Here is a 14,866-nt window from a genome sequence, read left to right on the forward strand (position 1 = left end):
AAGGCTTCTTGGAAGAGATGGGGTTTTATTAAAGCTCTGAAGCAGAGAGTGGAGTGGTTTTCTGGCTGTGAAGGAGGGTGTTCCATTGATCCAACACAACCGTACCCTTCTCCCTTTTGCTCACCAGCCAGCTCAATAGCAGCTCCATGAAGGAGAGGCTTTAAGAACCATTTCTTACCCTTCTAGGATCCTTCATCTGAGAGATCATTTGCTGGATCCCGGGCCAGACAATGTCTTCCAAGAAGCTCCTTGTGTGGGTTGGTAATGGCTGGCAATCAGAGATCTGTCCTAAGAATGGTTTCAGTCTAGTGATCAGTACAACCATGATTACTGTCTATTAGATATAAGAGGGCCCAGGAGGGAGTGGGAAAGGCTGTTGTGGAGTAGAGCGAAGGGCGGGAGAAGCAGTGTGGCCTGGTGGAAAGACCACAAGCCTGGGAGTTGGAGGACCTGGGCTCTAATCCCTGCTCTGCTCCTTGTCTGCCTTGTGACCTTGAACAAGTCACAACATCTCTGAGCTTCAGTTTCCCCATCTGTAGAAGGGCATTCAATACCTCCCTTTGAAACTGTGGGACAGGAATGGGGTCTGACCTGATTTCTTGTACCTAACTCAGAACTTGGCACATGAGATGCACTTAACAAAAACCACAATTATTAGGAATAATAATGATGGCATTTGTTAAGCGCTTACTATGTGCAAAGCACTGTTCTAAGCATTGGAGAGGTTACAAGCTGATCGGATTGTCCCATGGGGGGGGGGTTCAGTCTTCATTCCCATTTTACAGATGAGGTAACTGAGGCTCGGAGAAGTGACTTGCCCAGAGTCACACAGCTGACAGTTGGCAGAGCTGGGATTTGAACCCATGACCTCTGACTCCAAAGCCCAGGCTCTTTCCACTGAGCCATGCTGCTTCTCCATGAAGGGATGAGTATAGGGTGACTGAGGAATGCAAATATCTTGCCCCCATCCCTTTCTCATCTCCACCTTCTTGGTATTGGGATGATTAAGAAGAGATTCTATGGCACTATGAAGGGCTATGTCTGACTTCAACATCAACCCTCCTAGCACATCCCAACTTCCGCCCCATCTTCCCCATCTAGCTTCTGAACCAGAAACCTGATCCGGTATCCCGCTAATGGACTCAGGGTCTGCCATCCCCAAACACCCACACAGTAGACCTTGCTCATTTGGTCTCTGACCCCAGATTCCCACTGACAGAGAGATACTGTGTCCTACTCACCCATCTCCACCTTTCCTGCTGGCTGAGAGAGCAGCTCGTGGGCAGTCACACTTTCCTGGAACAAGACTGAAGGCAGCATTATATCAAGTGCTCTTCTCATTGTTCCTTTCCCTCGGGGGCTGATTAGGCACACATGTGAATGAGTGAATCTCTGAGCGTTAATCCGCTCGGACGTCTCTGGAAATGTCCATGCTCCCATCCTGTTGGCCCACCATCTTCAGAACATCTTCACGCCCCACCATGATGCTGGTTGACTTGACAGGGACACACACAAAGTTGTGTAGCGACATCAGGGAGCTCTGCGGAGGACCCCGGATACTCAACTCAAATTCCTGCACTGCCAGAATCCCAGTCTGTTTCTCATGTGGGTGTCTGGCCCCCTCACTGTGCTGTGCCAGGTGGTCTGTCTTGAGCTACGGACACAACTGTGGTCCACTCCTCTCCCCACCTCATTGGTTAGGGGCCATGTGAGGGGAGCCACATAGGGAGTGGACACAGCTGTGATCCATTCCTTTCCCCACCTCATCGGTTAGGGGCCCTGTAAGAGGAGCCACAGAGGGAATGAACCTTATTTAAGTGGTGATTTCTCAATTACAAGCACCCACACCCTTCCTGCAGGGATTTTCCCCCCCGGGATCACAATGGGATACACAACCTGCCTTCCCTCTGCCAGCACCTGTGTTAGGAGCCATGAAATCATGTCCCCTACTTCACCCTCACCTTGTCACACACTTCTTGCCCCCAGGACCTCCTTTCTGCTTGATGGTGGCCATGGTGATGCCCCCAACTATGCTGCACCTGCCCCACTAGAATGTTAACTCCTTGAGAGCAGGGCACATGTCTGTAGTATTGTCCTCTCCTTAGTGCTTAGTGCTGTGTTCTGCACACCTGAGGTCAATAAATATAATTGGATTGATTGCAGCTGCCTCAGTTGCCACATCACTGCTATAGTGTCACCTCACCATCCACCTAGAGCTGGCTTCCTAGAGTGCCCAGAATGATCCCTGTCAAGGGATCTTATAGTGGCTTTTTGGAATCACTAAGAATAATATTGGCAGTGTGACTCAGTGGAAAGAGCATGGGCTTGGGAGTCAGAGGTCATGGGTTCTAATCCCGGCTCCCCCACATGTCTGCTGTGTGACCTTGGGCAAGTCATTTAACTTCTCTGAGCCTCAGTTCCTTTGTCTGTAAAATGGGGATTAAGACTGTGAGCCCCACGTGGGACAACCTGATCACCTTGTATCTCCCCCAGCACTTAGAACAGTGCTTTGCTCATAGTAAGTGCTTAACAAATGCTATTATTATTATTATTATGAATTGAGCTCTGTATTGAGCACGGATCAGACTCAGTTCTTGCCACCACATGTTCTTACAGGCTAAATGGAGAGGGAGAGCAGGGATCTTATCCCCTTTTTAGAGTTGAGGAAAACGAAGTTGAGAGGTTAAGTGACTTGGCCAAGGTTTCAGAGCAGATGCGCAGATCTTCCATTTCTAGAATTCCAGAGGCATCAGTGGTGCTGTTATTAGCCATGGGCAGCCTGCCTAGTCACCATATGCTGCATGTACTTGAAAAAGATCTAACCTGTGAGAGATTACAGTATAGCTAATTGTAGCAGTTTCCAGAAGCCTAATGGGTAGTCTTTATTGTAATCAAGCAATCCATCAATAGTATTGATTGAAACCTACTGCTTATAGGACACTGGACTCAGCACTAGTCCCTAGCCTCATGGAACTGACCATCTTGGCTCTGCCACTTGTCAGCTGTGTGACCTTAACCAAGTCATTTCACTTCTCTGTTCTTCAGTTACCTCATCTGTAAAATGGGGATTGAGACTGTGAGCCCCATGTGGGACAGAGACTGTGTGCAACCCAAATTACTTGAATTCATCCCAGCACTTAGTAATAATAATAAGAATAATAATGATGGCATTTATTAAGCACTTACTATGTGCCAGGCACTGTAGTGCCTGGCACATAGTAAGTGCTTAACAAATACCAAAATAATGATTACTATTAGTATTATTATAATATGAGCTTTAGGTGGGTAGGAGCAAGTCGTGTCTTCATTTTTTACTTCCCAAGTATCCAGTACAGTGGGGTGTACTGTACCATGTGGGTGCTCAGTAAATGCTTTCACAACCTAGTTGAGATATAAGCAGGGGGTGAAAGGGTAGGTGGGCTGACAGTGTCATGAAGAGGGTGAAGGAAAATGCAAGATACTCAGGGAGCAGGAAAGAGTTTCCAGAGCCTCTTTGGAGTATGGAGCCTCCTTTTAGCCCAAAGTCCCAGCAAACCCTCTCCCGAGAAAGCAAAAAGTGCCTGGGTTTTGAATGGGCAGGGCTTTATTGCCAAATGAGCTCCACCTGCAGACTCCATTCAGTAGCAGAGATGTATTACTCGGGCTGCAGTCCCAAGGGCTGGGCATTCCAGGCACATAGTCTCCAAGTAGGTTCAGGCCTCCTTTCCAGCTTTCTGTCCTTCTTGGCCTGTTCTGGCCCCTGTCAACTCCTTCTCCCCTCCCTCTGGTCAGCCCTTCTGCGGCTCATATTTTGGGCCACGTTCAGTATCCAGTTTGGGTCACATAAATAGACCCACAATGGACGAAGGTCAAGGGGAAGTGGTATGGCCTAGTGGAGAGAGCATGGTCCTGGGAGATAAAGGACTTGGGTTCTAATCCCTGCTCTACCACTTCCCTGCTGTGTGACTTTGTGCAAGTCACTTCACTTCTCTGTGCCTCAGTTGCCTCATTTGTAAAATGAGGATTAAGACTGTTAGCCCCATGTGGGACATTGGACTATGTCCAACCTGCTTAGCTTTTATCTGCCCCAGCGCTTAGTATAGTGCCTGGCACATAATAAGTGCTTACAAAATGCCAACACTTCCCCCACCCAGGAAAGTAACAAATCTAAGGGGCAATAATTTATAGTAGCAGGTATGAGGGGGCCAAGGTGGGCTTCCAGGTGCTACAAGCCCTCCCTAGCCTGGGCCCACACGGATCAAGGATGCTGTTCCCTACTGGCTGACGGTGCCATCGTAAAATGATTTTCATACCACAATGGCTCTTCCAAGAAGTTTTCTTCCACCAGAAGGGTAGACATCCTCAAGCAGGTACTGGAGACAGGCCGAGAACTCGGCTTCTCATAGAGACCTTTTAGTCCCTCCTCAGATGCACACTCCCAGAATCCCAAGACTCCTATAACACAGGCAACCCTTCCCCCTGCTCTGCTTCTGTCTTTCCTCTGGCATCAGAGTGTCGCAAATAAAAAGGCATTCATCTGGACTAGTCTGTCTACTACCGCGCTGTGTCATGAGGGGTCTGTCTTGTCTGTGCCTGGTGATGCCCAGCCCAGGCAACAGTTATATGGCTGAGGCGCTGAGCTCATCTCCCCCAAGAGCTGCCATTATGACATCACCTGCTGTAGCTGGGACACTGTCTGCACGGGGAGTCTGAGACATCTCTACAGTAGGAATAAACTTCCCTCCTTGATGGAAATCCTCTTCCAAATCACACTGATGGTTGAATTAATTCATGAAGCGGTTAATTGAGTGAATTAATGATTGGAGAGTATAAGTTTGGGAGAGTAAACTGGGGCCTTGATCAGATGTGCATTATAGAAGTTGTGATTGTTTTAGAATCTTAGAGCCAAGAGAGGCTTTAAGAGGTCATTTGGACCAATGTCTAAGAAAGATACTAAGAAAGAATAGAACCCATGACCTCTGGCTCCCAAGCCAGTGCTCTTTCCACTGAGCCCTGCGGCTGGGATGGTCTGGGTGGCTCCATTCTCCATGGAGGATTTGGGGGAGAGGCTGGTGCCGAGGATGTGCTGAACTTGCTTGTGGTGTTGGTGTAGTACAACCACCATGTAGCCACTGGCCAGTCACAAATAACACAAATAAGAGATCAGGGAGGAGCATGACAGACACAAGCTTGTTTAAAACAACTTGGAGTGAACTGGGACCCGATTCCCTGCTGGCATCATTTACCAGGACAGCGGCATTCCTTCTCATGGCTGTAATGGATTTTAGTGCATTAATTTCTACCAACAGATTTAGAACCCAAAAGGAGAGAAGGGAAGGGAGAATATACTTGGGGATGTGATGTTTGATTGGAGCACAGCAGGAGGTGCCAGGACTGATGGGGACAGTCTGGAACACTCTCAGGAGACACGTGGTGCAGATGGAAAGGCCTCAGGACACTCTCCTGGTGTCCTAGGCTACCTGGTATTCCACCACATCCAGAGAATTCTCCCACCTGAAGGCCAGAACCCTCCATGAGGCCAACTGGGTGAGAAGTGTCACTGTGTTGTTCACAATCAGGAGGGCTAAGATCAGGTAAATAGGCTTCTTGCGACAGGGCTGAAGAATGAAGATGGTGATATACAGTGTGAGCAGCACTGAGTTCCCCGGAACACCAATCCAAATCTGAGTGACGAAGAGAATTGTGAAGATCGGGTCACTCCAAAGCATCGTCTTGATGGCTTCAGATCTGTGAAGCTCAGGAAACTTCAAAGAGAAACCCCAAAGGACACATCTTTGCTAGCTTCCAAAATTATAATTTGAAGCACCTAGCAAGTATATATATATATTCTTTGCTCAACATGTTGGGAAGATTCTAGACTGTGAGCTCACTGTTGCTGTAGCGACCGTCTGTATGTTGCCAACTTGTACTTCCCAAGCACTTAGTACAGTGCTCTGCACACAGTAAGCGCTCAATAAATACAATTGAATGAATGAATTCTGTACTGACAGTATGTTGGGTGAAGCTTCTGATCAATCAACTCATCAGTGGTATTTATTAAGCACTCACTTTGTGCAGAACACTGTACTAAGTGTTTAAAAGAGGACAGTAGAGTTGGTAGACATGATCCCTGACCTGAGGAATTAATTCTTTCTCATCTAATCAAAACAATTGTCCTCTCCCTTCTTACCACCCTAGCTTCATTTTCCATTTCTCACTTTCCAATAATTCAATCAATCATTGTGTGTAGAACCCTGTATTAAGCATTTACTATGGGAGAGAACAATACAGTAAAGCTGGTAGACAAAATCTCTGACCTCCAGAGGGTTTATCCAGTAGAATTTATTCTGAGGATCAGTTATGGCATTCTTGTTGTCTTGATGGGGTATGGGATATGACTGTCATCTAACCTCCTTGAAGAACAATAAACTGTTCTCTTGTAATCCACCTGGCAATGAAGCTATTTGCAGCACAAAAGGGAGGTGTTTGATGTTCATTCATACCCTGATAGTCATGGGAGATTGGATAGAGAAACCCCTTTGAATGGGCGGGGTGGGGGGTGGGGGAAACAGGAATATCATCTGCATTCACAGTAACTGATTTTAAAGCCTTATAATTTGTATCCAACAATTTACAGCCATCAAAGATTCCTGGTGAAGGGAGGAGGGTTCTGGCCAGCCATTGACAAGGAGAGGTTTCTGCTGATGGTGACCAAAGGGACAACAGGCAGCAGGAACCAGGGGTGGACCCAGGGCCCCAGCTCTAGAGGTGACAACACCTCTAACTATGGGCAGAGATGATCACAGAATGGTCAATCAGAGATCCAACAATGCACAGATTCTGAGAGTACCGTACTCAGCATGAACTAGTGGAAAGAGCATGGACCTTGAAATGAGAGGCCTGAGTTCTGGTCCTGGCTCTGCCACTTGCTTGCTGTTTGACCTTGGGAAATTCATTTACCTTCTCTGTGTCTCAGATTCCTCATCTGGAAAATGTGGATTCAATACCCATCCTCCCTCTTACTTAATTTAGTGGGACAGGCAGTGTGTCTGATGCCATTATTTTGTATAATAATAATAATAATAATATTTGTTAAGCACTTACTATGTGCAAAGCACTGTTCTAGGCGCTGGGGGGGATACAAGGTGATCAGGTTGTCCCACGAGGGGCTCACAATCTTAATCCCCATTTTACAGATGAGGTAACTGAGGTGCAGAGAAGTTAAGTGACTTGCCCAAAGTCACACAGCTGACAATTGGCGGAGCCGGGATTTGAACCCATGACCTCTGACTCCAAAGCCTGGGCTCTTTCCACTGAGCCACGCTGCTTCTCTGCTTTGCTGCTTCTCTGTATCTACTCCAGAGTTTAACACTGTATTTTTGACATATAAGGGATTACCAAATGCCACAGTTATTATTACCCAGAAGAAGAAATGTACCGTGAAATCTCCTAGGTCAGAGTTGATATGAAGCTCTTTCAGTTGATGAAGTACCAGTGAGGTGTACATATAAAATAAGAGGACCCCGGGAGAGAATAGACTGAAAAGTAGTACACAGACCTGGATGGGAACAAATGCAACGTCATTCCATCTAGGGAAAGTCTAATCTACTCATCAGCGATAGTAGAAAATCAACATCCAAACTCCTGATAATCTACCTAAATGTTACAAGATGCAATATGCTCAATAATTAATGAGAGCAGTAATAACAGGTATCCCAATGTATACTTCAAAGTGGACAAATCAGAAAACAAAGAAAATATAATAGAACCCAACCAGATTGGAGAATAAAATTTGAACTAAATGGCATTTAAAACAGAAACTCCTATTTTGAGGGGCTCTAGACCCTTCATGAATATGAGTGAAGGGAAAAAGAAGCAAAAAGGAAGGTAGAAAGAAAAGGTAAGACAATTAGTCAATGAAGACAGGATGACTGATGGAAAAGTAAAGAAAAAGGAAAGAAAGAGGTGAAAGAGAGGAATCTAGTTAAATGCAATGCATTTAAATCATTTTTAGGCTGTGCCTTAAAACCAAGAAAATCCAGAAGTCTTGGGGTTCGGCTCCTGTCTCGCAACTGGTGAAACCCCAAGCCATCCACCCTATCCCCAGCCCATAACCCTATACCTGCTTCTTCACTCTATTTTCCCCTAAGAATGCCCCCATTCTGTCAGTTCTCGACAGTCAAAACTATTTCAGATCCAGGCCAGAAATCGATCAATCAATCAATTAATCAATCAATCAATATGTAATGAGTGCTTAACTTGTGCAGAGCAATGTGTCAAGTGCTTAGGAGAGTAGGTTCAATAGGCAGGTAGGACAGACTAGAGGGGAGGCAGGCATTAAAATAAATGACAGACGAATATATACATAAGTGCTGTGGAGCGGAGATGAGTAGCTAAGTGCTTGAGAGGTACAGATCCAAGTGGATAGGTGACAGAAGGGAAAGCAAATAGGGGATATTAAGGCTTATTCAGGGAAGGCTTCTTAAGGAAGTTATTATTTTTGTAGGGTTTTGAAGATGGGGAGAATGATGGCCTGTCAAATAAGAAAGGGGAGGAAGTTCCAAGTGAGAGGGAGGATAGGGGCAAGGGGTTGGTGGTGAGAAAGATGAGAGATCGAGGTACAGAGAGTAGGTTGGTGTTAGAGGAGCCAAGTGTGTGGGCTGGGGTTTAGTAGGAGTTCCGCAAGGTAAAGTAGGAGAGGAAGAATTCTTTGAGTGCCTGAAAGTTTACGGTTAGTAGTTTCTGTTTGGGGAGAAGGTGACTGAGCAACCACTGGGTGTTCTTGAGGAGTGGGGAAATGTGGACTGAATGTTTTTTTAGGAAAATGATCTGGGCAGCGGAATAAAATAAGGACTCGAAGTGAGGAGAGGCAGGAGGACAAGAGGTCAGCGAGGAGGCTGACGCAGTAGTCAAAACTGGGATATAAGTCCTCGGATCAGCGTGGTAGCAGTTTTGATGGAGAGGAAAAGGTGGATTCTAGAGGTGTTGAGAAGGTAGAACTGATGGGATTTGGTGACAGAATGAATATGTTGGTGGAATGAGAGATGAGTGTAAGGCCAAGGTTATGGGTTTGTGAGGCAGTCAGGATAATGGTGCTGCTTGCTGCTTATAGTGATGGGAAAGTCTGGGGGAGGACAGGATTTGGGTGGGGAGGTGAGAAGTTCTATTTTGGACGTGTTAAGGTGTCAGTGGGACACCCAAGAAGGGATGTCCTGAGTGCAGGAAGAAATGGGAGACTGTAGAGAAGGAAAGTGGTTAGAGCTGTAGATGTAGATTGAGGAGTCCCTGGGAAGCAGGCCATGGAGACAGGCTGAGAAATCAGTTGCTCACCCTTCTGTTCCCTAACACGAACAAATCCCCAGAATCCTCCAACCCAGGCAGCCCTCCTTCCTGCTCTGCTTCTTTCTTCCCTTCTGGCATCAGAGCCTCACTCACCTGGACGAGTCTGTTCTGCCACCACGCTGTGCCACGATGGGGTCTGTCTTGTCTGTTCCTGGTGCTGCGTGGCCCAGGCAGCAGTTATATCAATCAATCAATCAATCAATCATATTTATTGAGCGCTTACTATGTGCAGAGCACTGTACTAAGCGCTTGGGAAGTACAAATTGGCAACATATAGAGACAGGCCCTACCCAAAATTGGGCTCACAGTCTAAAAGGGGGAGACAGAGAACAAAACCAAACATACTAACAAAATAAAATAAATAGAATAGATATGTACAAGTAAAATAAATAAATAGAGTAATAAATATGTACAAACATATATACATATATACAGGTGCTGTGGGGAAGGGAAGGAGGTAAGATGGGGGGATGGAGAGGGGGACGAGGGGGAGAGGAAGGAAGGGGCTCAGTCTGGGAAGGCCTCCTGGAGGAGGTGAGCTCTCAGCAGGGCCTTGAAGGGAGGAAGAGAGCTAGCTTGGCGGAGGGGCAGAGGGAGGGCATTCCAGGCCCGGGGGAGGACGTGGGCCGGGGGTCGACGGCGGGACAGGCGAGAACGAGGTACAGTGAGGAGATTAGCGGCAGAGGAGCGGAGGGTGCGGGCTGGGCAGTAGAAGGAGAGAAGGGAGGTGAGGTAGGAGGGGGCGAGGTGATGGAGAGCCTTGAAGCCCAGGGTGAGGAGTTTCTGCCTGATGCGCAGATTGATTGGTAGCCACTGGAGATTTTTGAGGAGGGGAGTAATATGCTCAGAGCGTTTCTGGACAAAGATAATCCGGGCAGCAGCATGAAGTATGGATTGAAGTGGAGAGAGACACGAGGATGGGAGATCAGAGAGAAGGCTGGTGCAGTAGTCCAGACGGGATAGGATGAGAGCTTGAATGAGCAGGGTAGCAGTTTGGATGGAGAGGAAAGGGCGGATCTTGGCAATGTTGCGGAGCTGAAACCGGCAGGTTTTGGTGACGGCTTGGATGTGAGGGGTGAATGAGAGAGCGGAGTCGAGGATGACACCAAGGTTGCGGGCTTGTGAGACAGGAAGGATGGTAGTGCCGTCAACAGAGATGGGAAAGTCAGGGAGAGGGCAAGGTTTGGGAGGGAAGACAAGGAGTTCAGTCTTCGACATGTTGAGCTTTAGGTGGCGGGCAGACATCCAGATGGAGATGTCCTGAAGGCAGGAGGAGATGCACGCCTGGAGGGAGGGGGAGAGAGCAGGGGCAGAGATGTAGATCTGGGTGTCATCAGCGTAGAGATGATAGTGGAAGCCGTGGGAGCGAATGAGGTCACCAAGGGAGTGCGTGTAGATTGAGAACAGAAGGGGACCAAGTACTGAACCTTGGGGAACCCCCACAGTAAGAGGATGGGAGGGGGAGGAGGAGCCAGCAAAAGAGACTGAGAAAGAACGACCGGAGAGGTAAGAGGAGAACCAGGAGAGGACAGAGTCGGTGAAGCCAAGGTCAGATAGCGTGTTGAGGAGAAGGGGGTGGTCAACAGTGTCGAAGGCAGCTGAGAGGTCGAGGAGGATTAGGACAGAGTTATAGGGACGAGGCGGTGTGAGCTCATCTCCACCCAGAGCTGCCATTATTGCATCACCCGCTGTTGCGGGGACACTGTCTGCACGTGGAGTGTGCAACGTCTCCAAAGTAGGAAAAAACTTCCCTCCTTGGTAGAAACCCTCTTCCAAATCACAGTCATGGTTGAATTGATTCATTTAAGAATTCATTGAATGAATTGGTGATTAACAAGTGTAGGTTTGGAAGGATAAACTTCGGGGCCTTGAAAAGAGATGCGCAATAGGAGTTGTGATTGTCTTGGAACACAAGACCCAGGAGTGACTTTTAGAAGTTATTTGGAACAATCTCCAGGAAAGATATCTGTTCACACTTTCATCACATTTTCTAGGTCAGGGCACGGCCCATGTTGCTGTAGATGACTGGATGGACAAAGAGATGGACTATGGTTGATGCTCAGTGTGGTTTTAATCTCAGCGTTGCAGTGAATACGGTTGATGAGCCTTTGGGAGAGATACCTTACTGCTGGCTGTGGAATGTTAGCCTGTTGGTTCTTTTGGCAGGACGGATTCAATCCTAGACCTGATGTTCATGGGTCAAGGAGCCTGTTTCCTTTTTACCCACTGAGGTCAAGGATTGGGTAATGGAACATGGATATAAGGAAAACCTTGGGTTTCTTGGGGTTGGTTCTTTTCACTCGGGAATGGGGGCAAAAAAAAACAACTTTGGAGGAGATGTGATTTTAATAAGGCTTTGAAGGTGGGAAGATGGATGACCTATAGTAATATGTCATATAGATTGGAGAGAGGTTGTAGGAAAGGGGTTTGGTGGCGAGACAGAGGAGATCGAGTTACCGGGAGTAGGTGGGCATTGGAGGAGCAAAATGTGCAGGCTGCATTAAGTAGGAAATCAGTGAGGCAGAGAGGGAGAGAGCTGATTTGAGAGCTTTAAAGCCGATGGTGAAAGTTTTCTGCGTAACGCCGAGGTGGGTGGGCAAGTATCGGAGGTTCTTGAGGAGTGGGGATAAATGAGCTGAATGCTTTTTGAGGAAAATGATCCAGGTATAAGAGTGAAGAATAGACTGCAGACAGGAGAGAGAGAAGGCAGGGAGGTAAACGAGGGGGGGATGAGGGATTTAATCAGTGCTTGTATCAGCATGGAAGCAGTTAGGACGGAGAGGAAAAGGTGGATTCTAGAGATGTTGTGAAAGTAGAACTTCTTGCATTGGCCGGGAATCGAACCCGGGCCTCCCGCGTGGCAGGCAAGAATTCTACCACTGAACCACCAATGCTAGAACTGACAGGATTTGGTGACAGATTTAATACGTTGAATGAGAGAGATGAGTTTTGCATATTATTTATGGCATTTGTTAAGGGCTTACTATGTGCCAGGCACTGTACTAAGCTCTGGGGCTGATACAAGCTAATCAGGTTAGACGCAGTCCCTGTCCTATGTGAGGCTCACAGTCTTAATCCCCATTCTACAGTTGAGGAAATGGAGGCACAGAGAAGTGAAGTAAATTGTCCAAGTTAAGATGGAGCAGGGGTTAGAACTTCTGACTTCCAAGCCTGTCCTCTATCTACTAAGCCCCTTTGCTCCTCAGTTGAGGATCATTGCTCGGGAAGATTCCAAGGTTATGGATCCTTCCAAGATTACGGAATTGTAAGACAGGGAGGATGGTTGTATTGTCTACAGTGATAGGAAAGGCAGGGGGGAGGACAAAGTGCAGGAGGGAAGATGAGGAGTTCTTTTTGCATCTGTAAAATAGGAGATGTTGGTGGGACATCCAAGTGGAGATGTTGAGGAGATACCTATGGAAAGAAGAAGACCTCACACCTTTTTGAGAACACACAGGAGTCTGCAGAGCCGGGGATCATTGCTGATGAGAACCAGGGGGCAGATGGATGCAAAACACGAGCCCAGAAAGGGGGCAGGATCGTAAAGTTTCAGAGCATCCTTCACCACATAAGTCATAAGCACAGTACCACTGTTAATGCAATAAAAGGATACAAAGCAGCTGACGATGACTAGGATGGTCTGGGTGGCTCTGGATTTGGGGGAGGACTTGGGGGAGAGTCCGGTGCTGTGGATATGCTGGACCTGCTTGCGGTGTTGGTGTAGAACCATCACCATGTAGCCACTGGACCAGCCCATGAGACACATCAAGATGGCATCTCGGAGAGTCAAGGCGCTTACAAATCCAATATCTTTTAAATCTACTGCCTGGAGTGACTGTGCACAAAATTTCCTAGTGACATTTTGAACTGTGGCCATAGCATTCTTGGTCGCTTTAGTCATTCTCAGAATATTTATGTCCAACAACAAGCAGAGGATCCAAGAGAAAATTAAGGCAGGGAAGATAAACCTGGGAGTCCCGGGTTTGAGCCGGGCCCAGCAATAGATGCTGGGACTGATAGTGACAGCCTGGAATGTGCTCAGGAGACACGTGGTGCAGATGGAAAGGCCCCGGGCCACTCTCCTCGTGTACAGGAAGATCTGGCACCATATGACATCCATAATATCCTCCCACCTGAAGGCCAGCACCATCCCTGGGGCTACCTGGGTGAGAAATGTCACTGTGTTGGCCACAGTCAGGTGGGTGATGATCAGGTCGGTGGGCTTTATCTGGCGGGGTTGGGCAGTGAAGACACGGACATAAAGTAGCATCAGTGCTGAGTTTCCCAAGATCCCAATCCCAGTCTGAGTCAGGAATAACACTGAGACAATCAAGTCCTCCCAAAGCATTTTCTTGATTGCATTTGGATCTGAAGAACCCACAGGACCTTAAAAACACAAACCCATTGGGAATTATCAACTTTAAATCCTCAAATTAGAGAAAATGAGGTATCCAAGGACAATGTCTGACTTTCTTTGTTCCAAAAGCAGGCTATATCCACTTTGTATAATTTTCATAAAACAACCTCTTGAGATTGACCTTAGTGCTGATTTATAATAATAATAATTATAATGGTTTTTGTGAAGCGCTCACTGTAAACCAGGCACTATACTAAGTGCTTGGGTGGGTATAGGAAAATTGGGCATGTTGTTTCTCATGCATGTGATGTCACATGTGTCCTTGAGTCCAGGGTGTCTGAGGGAAGTCAGGGGGCATGCTTGGGGTGACACAAAACGAAGATGTGGGGCTGACCGAGTTGAGACTTCGGCCTCTCTTTCCTGCCTTTTTCTCCTTCAACACAATTCTGTGAGAACCCTTCCTCCTGTCCCTTTTTAAGATCTTGGGCATAGGTTTGCTTTACCTTTTATGGGATTTCTGCAGCACTGAACATTCTTCTAACATTACCCAAATAATCCTATAACAATCGTTGTCTTGTCTTATGCCACCAAGTCGTTTCTGACTCATAGTGACACCACGGACACATCACTCCCAGAATGCCCCTCTCTCCATCTGCAATTGTTCTGGTACCGTATCCATAGTTTTATTGGTAAGAATATGGAAGTGGTTTACCATTGCCACCTCCTGTGCAGTAAACACGAGTCTAGAGCACAGTTTTGGAGGAGCAAAGGGGACAGAAGCCACATTGGAGGGGGTCAACTCCCTCAAGAGATTTGGAGAGGAATGATTGAAGGGAGATAGAGTGATAACTGCAGGGGCCTTGGCGTCAAGAGAGGGTTTTTTTTAGGGTAGGGAATGCATGAAAATGTGTAAAAGCAGTGGGGAAGAAGCCATTGTAAAGTAAATGGTTGAAGATGGTGGTCAGAGAGGGAAGAAGAGAGGGGACAAGTGTTTTTATAAGGTGCGGAGAGTGGAGGGGGTAGATTCTGAGAGGCAGTGGGAGATCTCTTGAGAAACTCCTGGGAAAGGTAGGAAACTCGAAGAATTGGCAGAAGGCCGGAGGAACTGGAAAAGAGCAAGGGAGATTTTAGGGAGATGATGCTCAATGGTTTCAATTTTATCGATGAAGGATGGGGCCAGATCACTGG

At 47.2% G+C, this 14,866-nt stretch overlaps 1 non-coding gene and 1 pseudogene across 1 annotated transcript; both read right to left on the reverse strand.

Moving 5' to 3' along the window:
• Positions 1-1,399: 1,399 nt before the first annotated feature.
• Positions 1,400-14,393, reverse strand: LOC119924108 (annotated as a pseudogene).
• TRNAG-GCC lies at positions 12,145-12,215 on the reverse strand. Its single transcript has one exon. It is a non-coding gene; the product is annotated as a tRNA-Gly (tRNA).
• Positions 14,394-14,866: the final 473 nt, after the last annotated feature.

This window comes from Tachyglossus aculeatus, unplaced genomic scaffold (genome assembly GCF_015852505.1).
Source record: "Tachyglossus aculeatus isolate mTacAcu1 unplaced genomic scaffold, mTacAcu1.pri scaffold_82_arrow_ctg1, whole genome shotgun sequence".
Taxonomy (NCBI): Eukaryota; Metazoa; Chordata; class Mammalia; order Monotremata; family Tachyglossidae; genus Tachyglossus; species Tachyglossus aculeatus.